We start from the raw sequence: 16,197 nt of genomic DNA, 5'->3' as shown, positions 1-16,197 counted from the left end.
AAGCTTAATTGTTGGGCTGAGGTCAATTGAATAAGGCTCAATAAGGCAAAGGGGCTGAGTCCTGCCTTAAGGTCTCAAAAACCTCATGCAGAGCTACAGGCTTGAAGGCAGAGTGGCTGGAAAACTGCCTGGTGGAAAAGGACTTGTGGGTGCTGGTTCACAGTGGCTGAACATGAGCCAGCTGTGCCCAGGTGGCCAAGAATGCCAGTGGCATCCTGGCCTGTGTTAGCAATGTTGTGGCCAGCAGGCAGTGACTGTCCCCCTGTACCGGGCATTGGTAAAGCCAGATCTTGAATTCTCTCTTGAGTTTTGGGCCCCTCACTGTGAGAAAGATGTTGAGGGAGCAACTCCAAAGAAGGGCAGTAGAGGATGGGTCTCAAGCACAAGTCTGATGAGGGGCAGCAGAGAGAGTAGGGAGAGTTTAAGCTGGAGAAAAGAATGCTCAGGGGACACTTTATAACTCTCTACAACCGCCTCAAAGGAGGCTGCTGCCAGGTGGGAATTAGCCTCTTTTCGCAGGCATCTAGTGACAGGGTAAGACAACAGAGCCTCAGGCTGTGCCAGGGAAGGTTCAGTTTGGAAGAATTTCTCCACAGAAAGGGTGTGTAAGCATTGGAATGGACTGCCCAGGGAAATGGTAGAGTCACTGCACCTGGTAGTGTTCAAGAAACAAATGTTTTATGGTTATGGCACTATGTTTTATGGTTTGGTTGATACGGTGGTGTGCTGGTTTGACCAGGAAGTAGGAATTCTGGGATGCTGTGGTCAAACCAATGGGTGCTCAGATTCTTGGCACCTGATGTGGCCAGTGAGGTTTGGACACACCTCTGAGAACACACAGGGATTAAAAGCAGAGCTTCGGATCTGGGAGTTTTCTCTTGGGACTTCGAGGGAAAGAGGTCGGATCTCCCTCCCCCGTTCAGCTGCTGCTGCTGGGCCGGGGAGGGGCAGCCCTGTGGTAGGCCTGGGCTTGGACAGAGATGGGGGGTGAGGAGGCCCTTGAGGATGGAAGGGTGGAGGAGCACCAAGAGACATCGGGCAGCCACCCCCCACCTCCATGAGAGAGAGAGGGAGAGCAGCAACAGAATGTGATAGCGGCCGGCCCAGGAGGAGAAAGGGGGAGTGTGGTGAGAAGGTGCCCGGCAGGGCAGCGTGGGAGTGCCGGAGCTTTGGACAGGCAAAGACTGAGATATTTAACCCTTTCCTTGCATGATAGAAACCTTGCAAATGCTGATCCTCCTGGAGCTGAATGAGAAGAGAGATAAGAGATGAGATAACAAGGACTAGGCCAGAGGGAAGTGGAGAAGACTGGCTGAGTGTGGGGAGATATGATGGAGTGGCTTTTTGGCTGGACTTTTCTTGTGTGGCCATAGACTGAACCATTTTTTTCCCTGTGACACAGAGACTGCATTTAGGGGGAGGCAGTGCCTCAGAACCAGGAGGGTTCAGTGTGGGTACCCCTCGGCCCCAGGGGTTGCAAAAAATTTGGGGGGGACAGATGTCCCAAAGGAGAGACTGTGCCCTTTTTGGAGTGAGACAAGGCATCCTTGAAAGACAACCCTAGAAGCAGCTCTGGTCCATGCACAGTGGTGAGAGCACTGGGCATGGAAGGGAAGATGTCACAAGCGGCAAAAGGACTTTCCATGCAGTGATGAGTGACATGGAAGCACACTAAGTTTCAGAGTGTTTCCAGGGGAGGCCTATGGTGCGAGAAGGACTCCTCTCCTCTTCATGAACTGAGGATTGAGTATTCTAAAGGGTGGTGCCGGACTGAGAGTTGGTGATGAGGGGGAATGTATTGCATTGGGAAATTAGCGGGGGGGGGGGGGGGGGGGGAGAGGAGGAAGGTGCTTTTGTAAGGTTTTCTTTTTTTTTTTCTTTTTTCCTTATAGTTTTTCCCCCTCTTCTTTTCTTGTAATTTAGTTAATAAAGTTTTCTTTATTTCTAAGCTGGAGCCTGCTTTGCTTATTCCTGGTCACGTCTCACAGCAGACACCAGGGAGAGGGTATTCTCATGGGGGCACTGGCTTTGTGCCAGGCCTAAACCATGACAGGTGGTATTTGATCCAATGTTGGGCTCAATTGCCTTAGAGGTCTTTTTCAACCTTAATGATTCTATGATTCTGTGAACTTCAACCCATTCCCAGGACTGCTATAGTTTAAGTAGCTGTTATTTACTCTTCTAATTTGTAATTCAGCCTCTGTACTATTACAGAAGAACATCCTGAAAAACATCTTGACCAGTGTCACTAACTGTTTACTTCTATTAAATTACCCATTACTGACATCACTATTGATATTACTATTATTTGTACTCTGATCCAAAAAGCTTAATTCAGAAGTAGGCTAAGATCTGTTGTTTATCTCACATAGCTGATTAAGTGTGATTTTAAATGCAGTGTCCTTTTCTTGCTCTTTTTGGAGATATTTTCACCCCCTCAGAGGAGGTCATCCAAGCTAAATGTTGTCACTGATGCTTGGCTTGCCATGACTAAAATGGCAGCTGTGTAACAGCTATGTAAAAAGTGTTGTTTATTTATCTATTTTTTTATTTTTAGAAGGAATGGTAATTGACATTAAACAATGGGAGCTATGGTAACAAGATTATTGCAGATAGAGAGACTGTAGATATCAGGATTCATTGTAGAGTGGAACCCATGAGACTTCAGAGTTACTCTTTGTTATTTAGAAATACATATTCTCAGAGATTTCTCAGCCCAAAGAAAAGAGATGCGGTGCTAGAATTTTTTTAAAGTATTTTATATTTTCCGAATAGAAACCCTACAAAGTTTCTAGCTGAAAAACCCCATAATGCATCTAGGCTGGCAATGTTTTTTATTATCCCCATGTGTCACCATTCAAATAAAGACAATGAACACTGAGAAAACAGTAATCTCCTCTTCCAACCTGTCTTGAAAACAAATCTCAGAGAAAATACTGACAAATGGTATTTTAATTTGTTTGACCTCTAAAACGATTAAACAATTATGAAACCTCTTCTCTTTAACAACTGGTTGAAGTACTTTATATTCTTTCCTCAAAGAGATGCAGTTTCCAGCTAGTAGCAGTGTGATTGATTTTTCCATATCAGATACATTGTTATGGTCTATTGCTTCCATAGCAAACCTATAACATCTGTCTTCAAACTCAGACTGCAGTCCTGCACTACTCAGTGATACTTTATGCAGCCACGTCCTTCCATTACAAGTATGAGTGGATTAATATTGATTTTTTCCTCTTGTCCAAGACAGAAGGTCCATCTTAACAGCAATAAATTACACATCTGAGATATGAGGACATGCTTGGTCCTCCTCGGTCTTAATGACACAGATTATTACTTTGCCTTGAAACCAATTTCTGACAGTTTTAACTCATTACCACAGCTGAAATTGAAAGTTGTCTCCAGGTTTAAATACTTGTTTGGATTATGTTGAAAATAAAAATTCACAGTGACAAGTTCTAGAAACAGCTTTTAATTCTAATCATGAGTGGTGAGAGTGATCTTCCAAAGCTTGTGCCCAGGCAGGCTTGTAAGTAAAACTGCAAAGAAGATCACTAGAGCAGGAATGACAAGAAGAGAGAACTGACCACTTTCTCAGAAAGTCAGTCTAATGTGGGCAGTCACAAAGAGAGTAACAAAATAGTACTGAGTAGCAGAGGCAGCACTGTTGGAGTGTGAGGATGCCCTGACTGAATCATACACCTTTATGAATTTATGCATTACACTGCTGTCACATCCCCCCAGACTGATGAAACTTTTCACAGTTTCCTTTTCCATCCTTACTTGACTGATGAAAGGACACTTAAAATGCATTTTCAGATCTAGGGCTTACAATAGGCAACAATCTGCAGGAAATTTATCGTTAAGTATAAACACTTTTAAGGCTTCTGCTTGATTTCGCTTGAAACACCAGATTCCTCATGGTGTTCTGCATACTTTGTGGTGTGCTGCTGTGGTGCTGGCTGGTCACTCTGGTGCTTTAGGCAATGTTTCATTAATATGAGTTTTATTTTGCTGTGCTTTTCTGGTTCATTTGAAGTTTTTTTTTTTTAAGTCCTTTTGCAGTATTTTTGCACATTTTTAATACAATGTTAGTAGATACAGGGTTTTTAGTCTGACAGAGACACGTATGTAAAAATTGAAATATTAAAATGTGGGGCTAAATTCTGGTGTGGAGGACAGAAAATCCGCCCAGGAAATGATGCAGCTGCAGGGATGTCATGGAATCCAGGTACAAGCACAAGATCCCTGACAGCAGAGGAGCTGCTGAGCCAGTGGCTCCCTATGGCCCTGGGCTACCACAGGGATAGCACACTGGGTGCTCAGTGACACCAGGGGGCATCATCTTCTCCCTCACAGGCAACTCACCATGGGCAACCCACCTATTCTCTTCTCTTTCCTGTTCAAGTAGCAGTTTTATCAGTCTGTTGTAATCCATCCAGGTCTTCATGTACAGCAATGTTTTTTCTAACCCAGGAGCCTGTTTATAACTGCATTGAGAAGCAGTGTGGTTGCATTTCTAGAGGAGTTGGAGGTCAGAGGAGTTGAAGGCTATTGAGTTTGACAGTTTATAGAAAGTATAAAAAAATAGATAAAAAAGGTTAAAATCTAGGAAAAAATCCAAGTCCAATTATTTTCAATAATTGTACTTTTTGCTTTGTCTATTGCCCCCCCCCTTTTTTTTAAGTACATATGAACTTCTCTATTAACCACCAATTTCATGTGTTCAGAACAAAAATTTACCATAGCTCGATGATAGCTTTTTTCAAGCTTCAATTGTGTTGATGCTTCAGCACTTCTGCATCCATTTTTGCCAAAATTACTGTGATAGTATTTGGTATTTGCAAGCATTAACTACAGAAGTTGGCCAAGTACTTCTTTGTAAATCAGAATTCTTACAGATAAAATAATTGTAGAAACAGCAGAAAAATCCACCATCTTGCCATCTATGTCTTTTACAGAACATATCTGTATACAATAGTTCTTTTAGTGAATGACATCTGTAACCTGGAAAGGTGTTCTCCTCAGGAATCTTAGTCTAGGGCTGAAAAATAGGTAGAAATTTCTCTAGTAGAATATGAACAAGAGGTATAGCAAAATTTATGCATTTCTTATGCTGTTGTAGTGAACATGGAAGTTGAAATATTTTGTAAACAAAGTCACTGTATATAAAGCTGCCATGGTTTGAATACTACTAATGTGAAAAAGATTTAGATTACAGTCCTAAACAGGCAAATATCACAACAGTGTTTTTGTGTGTTTATAATCTGATTTTATTCATAAATTATTTGCAGATGATTTTTTTCATCATTTGCTGTTTGGAATTTCTTGACAGTATTTAATGTGAAGAAATTTGTTCATTGTATCATGCAGATTTTTGACTGGGAGCAACTATTTGCATATTCATATTTGACCTATGATGTGCATATTGCACAGGTGGCTACCCTTATGTCCTAGTGTGGCCTTCTGAGCTACCTAGGGACATAAGTGCCTTCCCTTTTCACAGGAAAAGGCTAGAGATATTTTCTTCTTTGTAAGTCTTTAAGTCTTTTTTTTTTTTTTTTAATAAGCTGATAACCATGGTGCGCAAGTGTTTTGTCATCATGGCAAAAACCTGTTATTTGTGGCAGAGTGGTTCAAATGGAACCCTTAAAATGTTATAGTTTTCTCATTTATAGTAGAAAAAAAGGAGATTTTTGTATACTGATGTACTCGTGATTTAAAAACTTCTTGCTGGTCAACAGGAGTGAAACATTTGTCAAGAAACAAAGATTGGGTTACTAAGTTTTAAAGTAAATATAATTTGTACAAGAGCAGGTTTTGGGTGATGACTCCTTTTTGGTTAGGCCTATTGGTGTACTTAGAAAAATAGATGAGACTTGAGGCACAAAAAAATCTTTCTTATGCCATAGAGGTTTATATAATGATTTTAATATGTAACTTGATGACTTCCTTATGAAGGAATTGTTGGAACTAATAATTTCTTAGATAGGTGAAAAATGCCTCCAGTCTTTTTCCTTCAGGAGTATTTAATTGTTTTCACTAGAAATGCAGTGATTATTTCCTTCACAATAATACCATAGCGTGATTTTGTATTTGATTAGCATGAAAAATTATTTCAGCTGAGTCCTATTTGAAATTGTGATATTTTAAGATATCATTAAACAGTTCTTAAGAAGACGTTGTATATTATTCTATTAGATTACATTCTCCTTCAGTATTTCTAAATGCTTTACTTATTACTTTATCATGTTGCATAAACTGTCAAGATTCATAACTAAAATCTAAAATGGGAAAGAGTGATACATAATAGAAACTGATTTCTTGCTGCAGTCATAGTTTCAAAATACATCCAGCTACTTTTATTGTCATAATTGGTTTTAAAATATTAAAATATTTAAAACGTGAGATACAATATTACAATTTTATGATTCTCATTAGAGCCTTCAGTCAGTGAAAACAACAAGGCTAGGGTGCGTGAGGTGATGCTGCTGTTTGAAGGCAGTGAGGAAACTCAGAGCTCTGAGGCAGGTGTAATCTAGCAGGTTTTGAAGAGGAGCAACATTTTTACTCCTAGCCAGGCGAAGAGTGAAGGCTTTACGACTCCACCTTCCTTTGACTTTTTGTCCTTGTACATCAGCTAAAGTCAACTCAAAACCTTTCCTGCAAGCCTGGTCCAGCATGGGAGCCTGGGTCCCTTGCATTTGTGAGGAGTGATGTGCTCACACTGGATACCAAAGGCTGATCTCCTCTAGAAGCTCCTCCAGGGTCCCGTGCATGCTCCAGCCTCAGTGTGCTACCACTCAAAACAGGATTAGCCTGGACATTTTTATTGCCTCAAATTATTTCCAAGTTCTGTAAACAGAGGTGATAATGAGAGATTTTCGTATTCATAAACTCAAAGCCATTTTCCTCCTAGCCATGGAAGAATAGTTAAGAGGTTATTATAAAATCAGGCCTGCACTCTGCATAGAAGTTCTGAAACATAGCTTTTTATTCCTTGAATAAATTAATTGTTTTAGAGAAGTATATTTCATATATGTTTGTACAGAAAACAAAGGCAAATTGGAATATAGCTCCTCTATCCTTAATTATATAGCTTCAAGTGTGTTCTTTCACAATACCATAAAGATTAAAAGCAACATGCTGGAATGTTACAGAAAAACCACTGTAAATATGGATTCCTTGTTTCTATGTATTACATTGCTGTCCTTAAGTATAATGATCAAATACTACTTTTCTAAGATTTCAGTATGTATGCTGTGATCCAAGGATATCTCAGCACAATGCAGAAAAGACCTGAAAGAGTCCAACCATCTCCAACCTTGCTTCCTGTAATAACTTGATTTTGCCCTAAGGCAGAAACTTCAGAAAGAACTGAATAGATCCATTACTTATGAAAACTTTTGAGAGAGTACAATAACCTGGAGTGGTATTTCATGGAAGGAAAAAACTGGCTGACTTCATACCATGTATAGGCTCCCAAAAGACAAACACCATTTCCTAAAAGGGAATATATATACAAAGACAGATGTTATAAATACATGACTCATATAAATTCAGCAGTGTTCCCTAAAATGACCTAACAAATCAGAAAAGACAGGTTCAGTATTCCTTTGAGGAAACATTGAATGTGCCTACATGAGCTTTTAGTTTTCATCAGGAGGGGGCTTTTGAAGCAGATCTCCAGGTTGTCTCTACTTACTGCACTTTGGTTCATAGCACACAGACATTATCAGCTTGCTCAATATGGTTTTCTTTCAGATGAAACTAAAATGAAATACACTTGAAAAAGCCACTTCATGAATCCCAGCCACAGCCCAGGAGAAACAGTCTCCAAAAGAAAAAGTAAGAAAGAGAACAACACAAAACTGCCTGAAATGTGTGTTTTGTGTGTTTCAGATTATTGCCTACAGCTACAGCTCCACAGAGCAGTTTTGTTGCTCTGAGGGCTCATGGAGACCCAGCCAAAGCTGCTGCAGATTGCTGCTTTGGGTGTACACTGCAGTATCATTCAAAAGAACAGATCTTGTGGAATATTACATTTCAGAGTGAAGAAGTTTTGATAAGAAGGGGAAGAACACAGCAGAAAAATATTTTCTGAAGACTATTAATGTTATAGGTAGCAGTCAATGAACCTTGCAGTGGGATTACTGTGCATTATTCATAGCACTGCTTGTTTACAGAGGTAGAATTTTTTCTACTATCTCAAAAACCTGTATAATTTTGAGTTGGCCTATTAACGGCTTCAGAATCTATGTGTGCACGTTTTTCTTATATTTTTTGATTTTTTCTTAGTGAAAGGATGGGTTAATATTGTCATTAAATAAGACAAATGAGAATAACTTGTTCGCTAAGATATTTTCTGTAGCTGCTAAAATTAATATTAAAGTGGAAGTATCTGTATGATACAGAAATGTGTATGAATCTGTATGGGTAGAAAGAGATGTGCCTTATCCCCACAGGCCTTTCTTGAGGGAGTTTCTAGAGAAAGCAAAGTATCTTAAAGGACTTTACTGAAAATATAGCAGCAAATGTGAACATATCTGTGACATTTGCCAGATTGTTTATTGTGCTCCATGGGGATGAAATGAAACGGTAAAAACCAGAATAGATAGAATTATAAGGGAAAATCTGGTGGGTTTTTCTTGGGAGATTACGTGTATGCTGTAGAATATGTGGTGACACTCTTGGACTCTCATGCTGCTGTTAAAGGGAAAAGGCTGTTTGTTCTGATCCTCTGAGTTCCATCATGAGGTGGCCTTCCCATGTATGGTCAGAGAATCATTGAATCATAGCATGATTTGGGTTGAAATGGAATTTTAAAATCATGGTTCCAACTTATCCTTTTGGCAGGGACGCCTTCCACTACACTAGGCCCCATCCCACCGGCCTTGAACACTTCCAGGGTTGGGGCAACCACAACTCCTATGGGCAAGCTGTTCCAGTGCCTCACCACCTCCACAGGAAAGAGCTGCTTCATCATACCTAATTTAAATCTACCCTATTTCAGTTTAGAGACATTTTCCCTTGTGCCCTTGGAAGAATTCAGTCTCCAGCCTTTTTCTAGACCTTTCAGGAAGTCTGCAATAAGGTCTCCTTGGGTCTTCTCCAGATTAAACCAGCCTGCCTTTAACAGAGGACATGATGCCAAAGTGTTTTCATTTGCTACACACTAGTGCAAATCCAAACACTTTTTTATGGTTCTAAACCTCTCTTTCTGCCACCTGGCAAAACCACCTTACTGCATAATCTTGTTGGGAATGGGCATAGGTACAACAAGATTATCATATCATATCATATCATTTCTACTGTAGTGGGATGTTTAAGTGATTCCCTGTCATTAAAGACAACAAGGTTAATTATAATTGTAATATGATGCAATAGCTCTGAGTTTAGACTGGAGTTGTCCTGTCCTCTAGGAATGGCTGGTAACTACAAAAAAGAGAAATTAAACAAAAAGCGGCAGGAGTTGGTGTATTATATCATATGCCCTTATATATTGTCACTCATAAAAGGGGGGAAATTACTAAAGAAGAAGAGGGATCCAGGGTGAATATAAGTAAAGCATGGTGGCTTAAATGCTGGGAAATTTTATCAAATCATCAAGACTTTTCAGGAGCACTATCCACTATCAGGCAATGGTCATCATTGTTAGGAATCATTTGGCCTAACAAGATCCTTTGGGAATCACTATTTTATAATAAGTTCTTTACTGGTCTAGCTCTGCCAGAACGAGGTGGTGCATTTTGCATTTTCTGAATCTGGCAAAACTCACCATGGCTTCTTCTGGAGCATTTTAAAAGCTGTGGTACATTGAGGTGCAGTGTAAAACAACAGAGTACAACAAACCCCCAAACAATTCCACAAACACAACTACAACAAATCAAGGTGTTATTTTTAATAAGGTGCTTGACTAAAATGATGTTGTTGACACTGGAATGACATCTCTTAATTATATAGTACAAATGATTTGCATTTAGATTTTATTAAATCTGTCTGCTTCTACTTTCAGTGACATATCCTTACTAAACAAGCATCATAAAGAGGAGACTGTTTTGATTTTTGTTTTTCTTTAACTCTTTGAACTTCAGTGGTGTTTTTATTGAATAGAAAGAATTCTGCTAGTTTTCTATTTGTTTGCTTTTTCAATACTGTAGTCATTAGGGCAAATATCTTGGCTCAAGTTAAATAAAACATTTAGTTGTTATCTTTGGCAGATGGATATTCTTGATGGTAGACTGAATTTGAGGCCCTGTGCTCAGAGTTCAGAGGTCATGTGTGAATTTGTTATGCTTTCTGGTTAACTCAACAGAATAAATGCATCTGGTGAAATTCTCATGAAGTGTTTATTTTTTAATGTTTCTATAATATACAGTAAATTATAATTTATGAGGTGTAATTGAAAAAAGTCTAGAGGAAGTTGTGTATAAGATTAAAAAAAAATCAAATTTTTTGTGGCTTCAGACTTAAAATATTTTACAGTTACAATACATTGTTTGAGACTGCTATCAACCCACAAATTTTAATAATTTAATAAATACACTGCTGTAAAATGGGACATAGAGCCAAATCCCAGAGTGGTTTGTGCACAGAGTACTACAATACTAATATAATATTTTTTCTTTACTTAGACAGTGGAGGAGTGATCTGTTTATATCCATAACACATGGTGATTGGTCATTAGTTCTAATGAACTGCATCTAAGAACTTGCAGGAGTTAGGAAGATAGTTGTCATCCCCCTGCTTTCTCTCCATCTGTTGCAGGCTGTTAGGTACTGCTGTTGAATACAAGGAGAGAGCATCACTTATTACCTCTCTTGAAGCGTGTTGACCTTTTAGGCTCTTGGCAAAGTAACTGCAAGGTCAATATTCATCTTATGGGAGACTGAAGACAGCTTTTAAAATTCATCTCTCAATGCTTGCCTAGAAGGAAACAAGTAGGAAAAATGTGAATTTATTTCACTTGAAGGAGGATGAGAATGAACAGAATTAGAAAGGAGCTGCTGCAATTAGTGTGTATGTGTCTATGTGTCTCTGTGTCTGTGTGTGTTTGTTTCTTACTTTTTAAAACATTATAATTACTGTGTTTTGATCATAACTATGATTTTGAATTGGTACCATGAAAATTATCTGCGGGAATTTTTTTTGCACATAGCTTTGGCAAATTGTTCTGAAAGTAGAATGGAACATAATGAAAGATCTGAGATTTTCTCCAACAGTAGCTGCTCAGCACAGCATGTGGGAGCAGTGGCTCAAAGGGATTTGGCGCAGAACTCTGTCCAGATCTTAATAAGGAAGGTCCAACAACAAATGCTATAATAAGTGTTTTAATAGGAAGAGGAATACAGATACCCAGCAAATCTTAAGTCCCTTCAGTTGCTGGACGCCCTGCACGAGGTGCAGCATCAGTTGGAGCCCAGGGAGACTTTCACACATCCCCCTGTTCAGAGCTGATCCTGTCCACAAGGGAAAGCTCTCCCTTTTGGTAGTATAATTTCTTCACAAGCAAGCAACTCTGTTCTAATGAGGACTTCCTGCTGCCCTTTTAGGTAGAGAGAGAGGCCATGAAGGTGGTTCAATAAACAACACCCAGTGGAATCTGCCTGCAAAACTCTCTCTTGCAATGTGCAGGCTTAGTTTATGCTGCAGCCAAGGAACTTTTGCTGCCCAGTACAGCCCCAAAGGCCTCACATTATGTGCAGCTCAGCACAGCACAGTTCAGCACAGTCCTGTGCTTCCTGAAGTTCTGTCTGTGACTGGTTCCAAAATGCGCAATACTCCCCCCATCTGTATCAATAGAGTAGGTACCCAACAGTGACATAACTGAGTTCAGAGTGTAGTGTAGAGTGACATCGGTGTTTGTTGACAATACAACACCTAAAAATAATAATTTATTTTAATATCATTTATGATAAATATTTCTATAACAGACTGAGTTTCTTCTGGAGATTTAAGTAACTAACTCTAAAATAAAAAGAAATTTCTAGGCTGCTTCTACTTCTCCCATGTTAGAAAGACCCTACAGATGAGATGGATGGAATTTCATCCAATTTGCAGTGACTTAATAGAGGGAATAGTTGCATGAAAGCTGGTAATCTATACAGACTATTTGCATCATATACAAATACAATTTCAAAATCTATTGAAAGGATATGCACGTGTGCATTACTTCATCCATTTATTGCAAAGGGAGAATCCATTTTCTTTCAGATTATGCTTATCTCATGTGAAAGGAATCCTCATTTATTAGTGGATAAGACCATGTATCAAGTGACTGTTCCTACCTTTGAAGCATTTTCATTTTGTGACTGTGTATATATATATATGTGTGCACATTTCAGATACATTTTGACTTAATGAAGAGGTTAATAAAAATCAGCGTTCATAGCTTCTGTGTAGTCAGATAAATTAGTTAATGCACAAACTGAGCTCTTATGTATTATGCAAAAGATTAGTTCTAAGATTTGCATAATGTGCTACAAATGACCTACTGTTTCAAACAGTAGCAGCTTGGGTAAAAGTGGGTTGAAAGCTGAAGTGACGTCAATAAAGTAATTACTCCTGGCTCGGCACATCTCATTCACTGTCAGAAGTTCAAGTCCCTGTAGGGCTGAGAGAACAGCTGAAAGACATTGAAGGCAGGTTAAAGCAAAAATACTACTACAATAGTCAGCAGGAAGGGCAGAGAATGGTCAGTGTGATTGGGATAGCAGGGATTCTTAGCTCTTCAGCATCTGATCCAAAATCCCATTAAAATGAAAAGCAGTCCTTGTGCCTCCTTAAACAGTATTATTATTCTGAACCACAAGCTGCAGATCTGAGTTATGAGATTGTACTAATTCAGACCTGACTATGCTCTTAACTAAACCTTAAATCAGTTCAGTTTCTGAGAAAGGGGAGAAATACTTTTTCCTTACAAATCTTGAAGTAATTATGCAGTGGATTTGCTACATGAGAAACAGTAAGTGCCTGGATTTACATAACAAGTTTGATCATATCAGGGGGCAACACACAGAGCGGATTGGAAACACATGGACTCCAGTCAGCCCTTCATTTGGTTTCTTACATGGTCGAAGGCCTTACTTTCTCTTTCCTCAGGTGTCCCTTAGAAGAAATTTTTGTGAAAATGTGTCACAAAATTTTGTCTTGCTATGGCAAACAGCTTACAAGCACAAGTCCATGGCACTAACACTACTCAACATGGATTTTCTGAATCACTATTAGTCTAAAAATATTATTCTCTGGCTGTTTCCTGTATAGGCAGCCTATACTGAAGGCATTTCAGTCCCTCTGCCCTCCTGGGGGCCAAAAAAGCTCTTGAATTGGTGCTATTAAAGGCCTTCTTAATTTGCTCTCAAACAAAGATTAAATGCATGTTAGAATTGTTAGCTCCAGATTGACTCACAGAGCTCCCAGAGGCATGTGAACAGAGCAATTAGAAGAGATACAATACCACCACTGACTGAGTGATGGGCTTCCCTCTCTCAGATGCTGGAAGAAGGACAAAGAAGCACAAAATTTTTTCTTCTGTGTTGGCCAGGCATGCAGGTCCTTAAATTCACTTACTGTAATTTAAATCTAATTCTTAAGGGGATTATTAATACATTTTTAAAGAAATAATCAATACACAAAGTATTATCATTTTACTTATTTTGTTCTTATTGAAGGAGAAAAAAAGCCATAAATTTTTTTTGCATTAGGGGCAAAAAGAGTTGGCAATCCAAATAATTTTTGGCTGAGGCCATCTTAAATAATGGTCTTCTCAAGGTAGAATAAGGTCTAATCCAGTCTTGCAGTATAAAAATATGAGCTGCAGCAGTTGAATTTCTGTGTTGCCAATTTGTGCAGTTTGTTAGCATGGCTCTTGTAATGCCTGGCTGTTCCAGAGAAGCCTCAGCCACCAATACTATGTGAAAACTTAAGTAAAATAAATTAATAGGTCTTCAGGTTAGAGAGAAGAAGCATTGAGAACCAGATATATTTGCAGAATTGAAAAAAGGAGTAATTTTTGTGGCAAGGGGCAGAGAGAATGGCTGGCCAGCAGTGCATCAGAGGTGTGGGCTGGGGGAACTGCATCTCCCAGAGGAAACAGCTGCCCTGGGCAACGATGTCCATGGTCACTGGGACAACGTGTCCTGTGCTTTTCTCTTACCAGCACCCTCAAAGTGCTTCTACTGTCAACAGGGCTTTTTTTTGGGAAGCCTTGAGCGGCCAAGAGTCTGTGCATCCTCCAGAATGGGAGCTGCAGCCCAGCACGACCACCCAGGGATGGTGAGTGTGTTGACCTGCAAGCTCTGTTCAACATCAGCACTTGTTCCTACCCTGACTTCCACTATTCTGATTTCACACACAATGCTGCTCAAATAAATGACTTTTAACTAAAACACTGTGTTGCTCAAGAAGAAATGGGAGAGTGGGAACCCCTTCCTTTCATTAACACACAGAGGCATAGCAGATGGAATAAATGGACCAGATGCTTTCTGTACTGAGTTACCTGGATTTTACTCCAGCCACCATATCAGGAGGAAAATTACATGCTTGAATGTGTGGTTGAAACCTCTTTTGGGAAAAAGAAGCAAGAAATTGAAAACTGTATACTTAATTCAAACATTTTATAATTTAAATCTTTGATCATCATGGGGAGTAGTAAGACACCAAGTAGGGTATCTAATAATGGTAACTGTTTTCAGAGGCTTGCTAACAGCCACAGGCACAGTGGATTGAAGTCAGGTCATTTTTAACAATAAGATAAACTCTCATTGTTTCACTAGGAAGCAGTGTTTGTAGCTATCTTTATGACAGGCAGTGTTCTGTCTTAATTAGTATTATTATTTCTACTTCACCTAAAATAGCTGAAGGGTTCTCCTGGGATCTATTCTTGGATACAGTTTTGTTTAATCTTATTATTAATGGTAATAATTTTTTTCTTGCTTGGATTATCATCTGTATGCCAATGATTCTATTATTTAAACAAATAATTATTACACATTACAATTCCATTTACTGCATGACAATAACAAATCATAGTTACAGTTCATTCAAAGTAAATTAGTTCTAAAACACTAATAAAATTAATTGCAAGATGCTTGATTGAAAAATAGAAACAGTTAAAATAGGAATTCTTTATCATGGTGTTTGATAGTATATTCCATACTGGAATAAAGTTACTAGCCTTAAATATCTTGGTAATTGTTAGCAAACAAAGCGTAATTGAAACTTGGTTGCTAAGAAACATTATTTCTCATTGTTGACAATAATGACTTTCTTTGATTGATGCTTCTATTGTTGTTCATTGCACGAGCTAAATGTTTTCTCATAACATTGTGAAAACATTCTTTGGATTCCAGTTGTTTTATGTGGTACCACTGGGTCTGTTTTAAAAGCTTACAGCAGCATGGTATGCTCCTGGAAGAGTGGTGTTGTGGGATTTTCTGTGATAGATGTAAATTTTTGGAATGCCAAAGATACATGAGTGAAAGCTGGAATTGCAGTCCGAGGTCAGCAATGCTAACGTTCTCTCATATACTGCAGGTGGAAAAATTTGTAGGAATACTTTTCTTGATGTCTAAATGGCTTAGCAGCACTGGATACATTTTTCGGATGCTAACACTTGCTTTTGGGGAAGCAATTTTAGTAATCTGAAAAGAGGCTTTATTTTAAATTTTTTTAAGTCCCAAAAAAGTGGCTTTAGTTCCCCCAAATCATTAATAAAAATCCATAAAAATGTAGCTGGAAAAGTATTCTTTGGCAAAAGTCAAAGCTCTTTGATTGCTGATAGAGGCAGCCATCTACAATTTTTTTCCCCAAGCATTTCTGTTTGACCAGATCATACAGTTGGCAGATTCTATTCCAACCAAATTTCTTTGTGTTTAATACAAGGGGTGAAAAATTAACAGCAAAAAACCTCACCCATACTAGTTTATTATTTTGGTCCATTAAATATACAAGTTCTGTTTTAGGTCAAAACTCTGCTCTGTGAAAATTATTATTCAAATGGTAAAAGTTTTAAAAAACAATTTAGAGATTTTAATTTTTTTTTTAAGTTTTGGAGTGTTTTTTAAATTTATGCATTGTCTTTGAAATGAAATAAAACTTAATACATGCATATTCTAATTCTAAGAGGAAATACTAGGAAAAGAGGAAATACTTGGAATAAAGACTTGCATCATGAACTACGAGTGCCAGTGAGGATTT

The sequence above is a fragment of the Zonotrichia leucophrys genome, chromosome Z (assembly GCF_028769735.1).
Source record: "Zonotrichia leucophrys gambelii isolate GWCS_2022_RI chromosome Z, RI_Zleu_2.0, whole genome shotgun sequence".
Lineage (NCBI taxonomy): Eukaryota > Metazoa > Chordata > Aves > Passeriformes > Passerellidae > Zonotrichia > Zonotrichia leucophrys.
The sequence above is the reverse complement of the archived record's forward strand: the minus strand, read 5'-3'. Positions refer to the sequence as shown.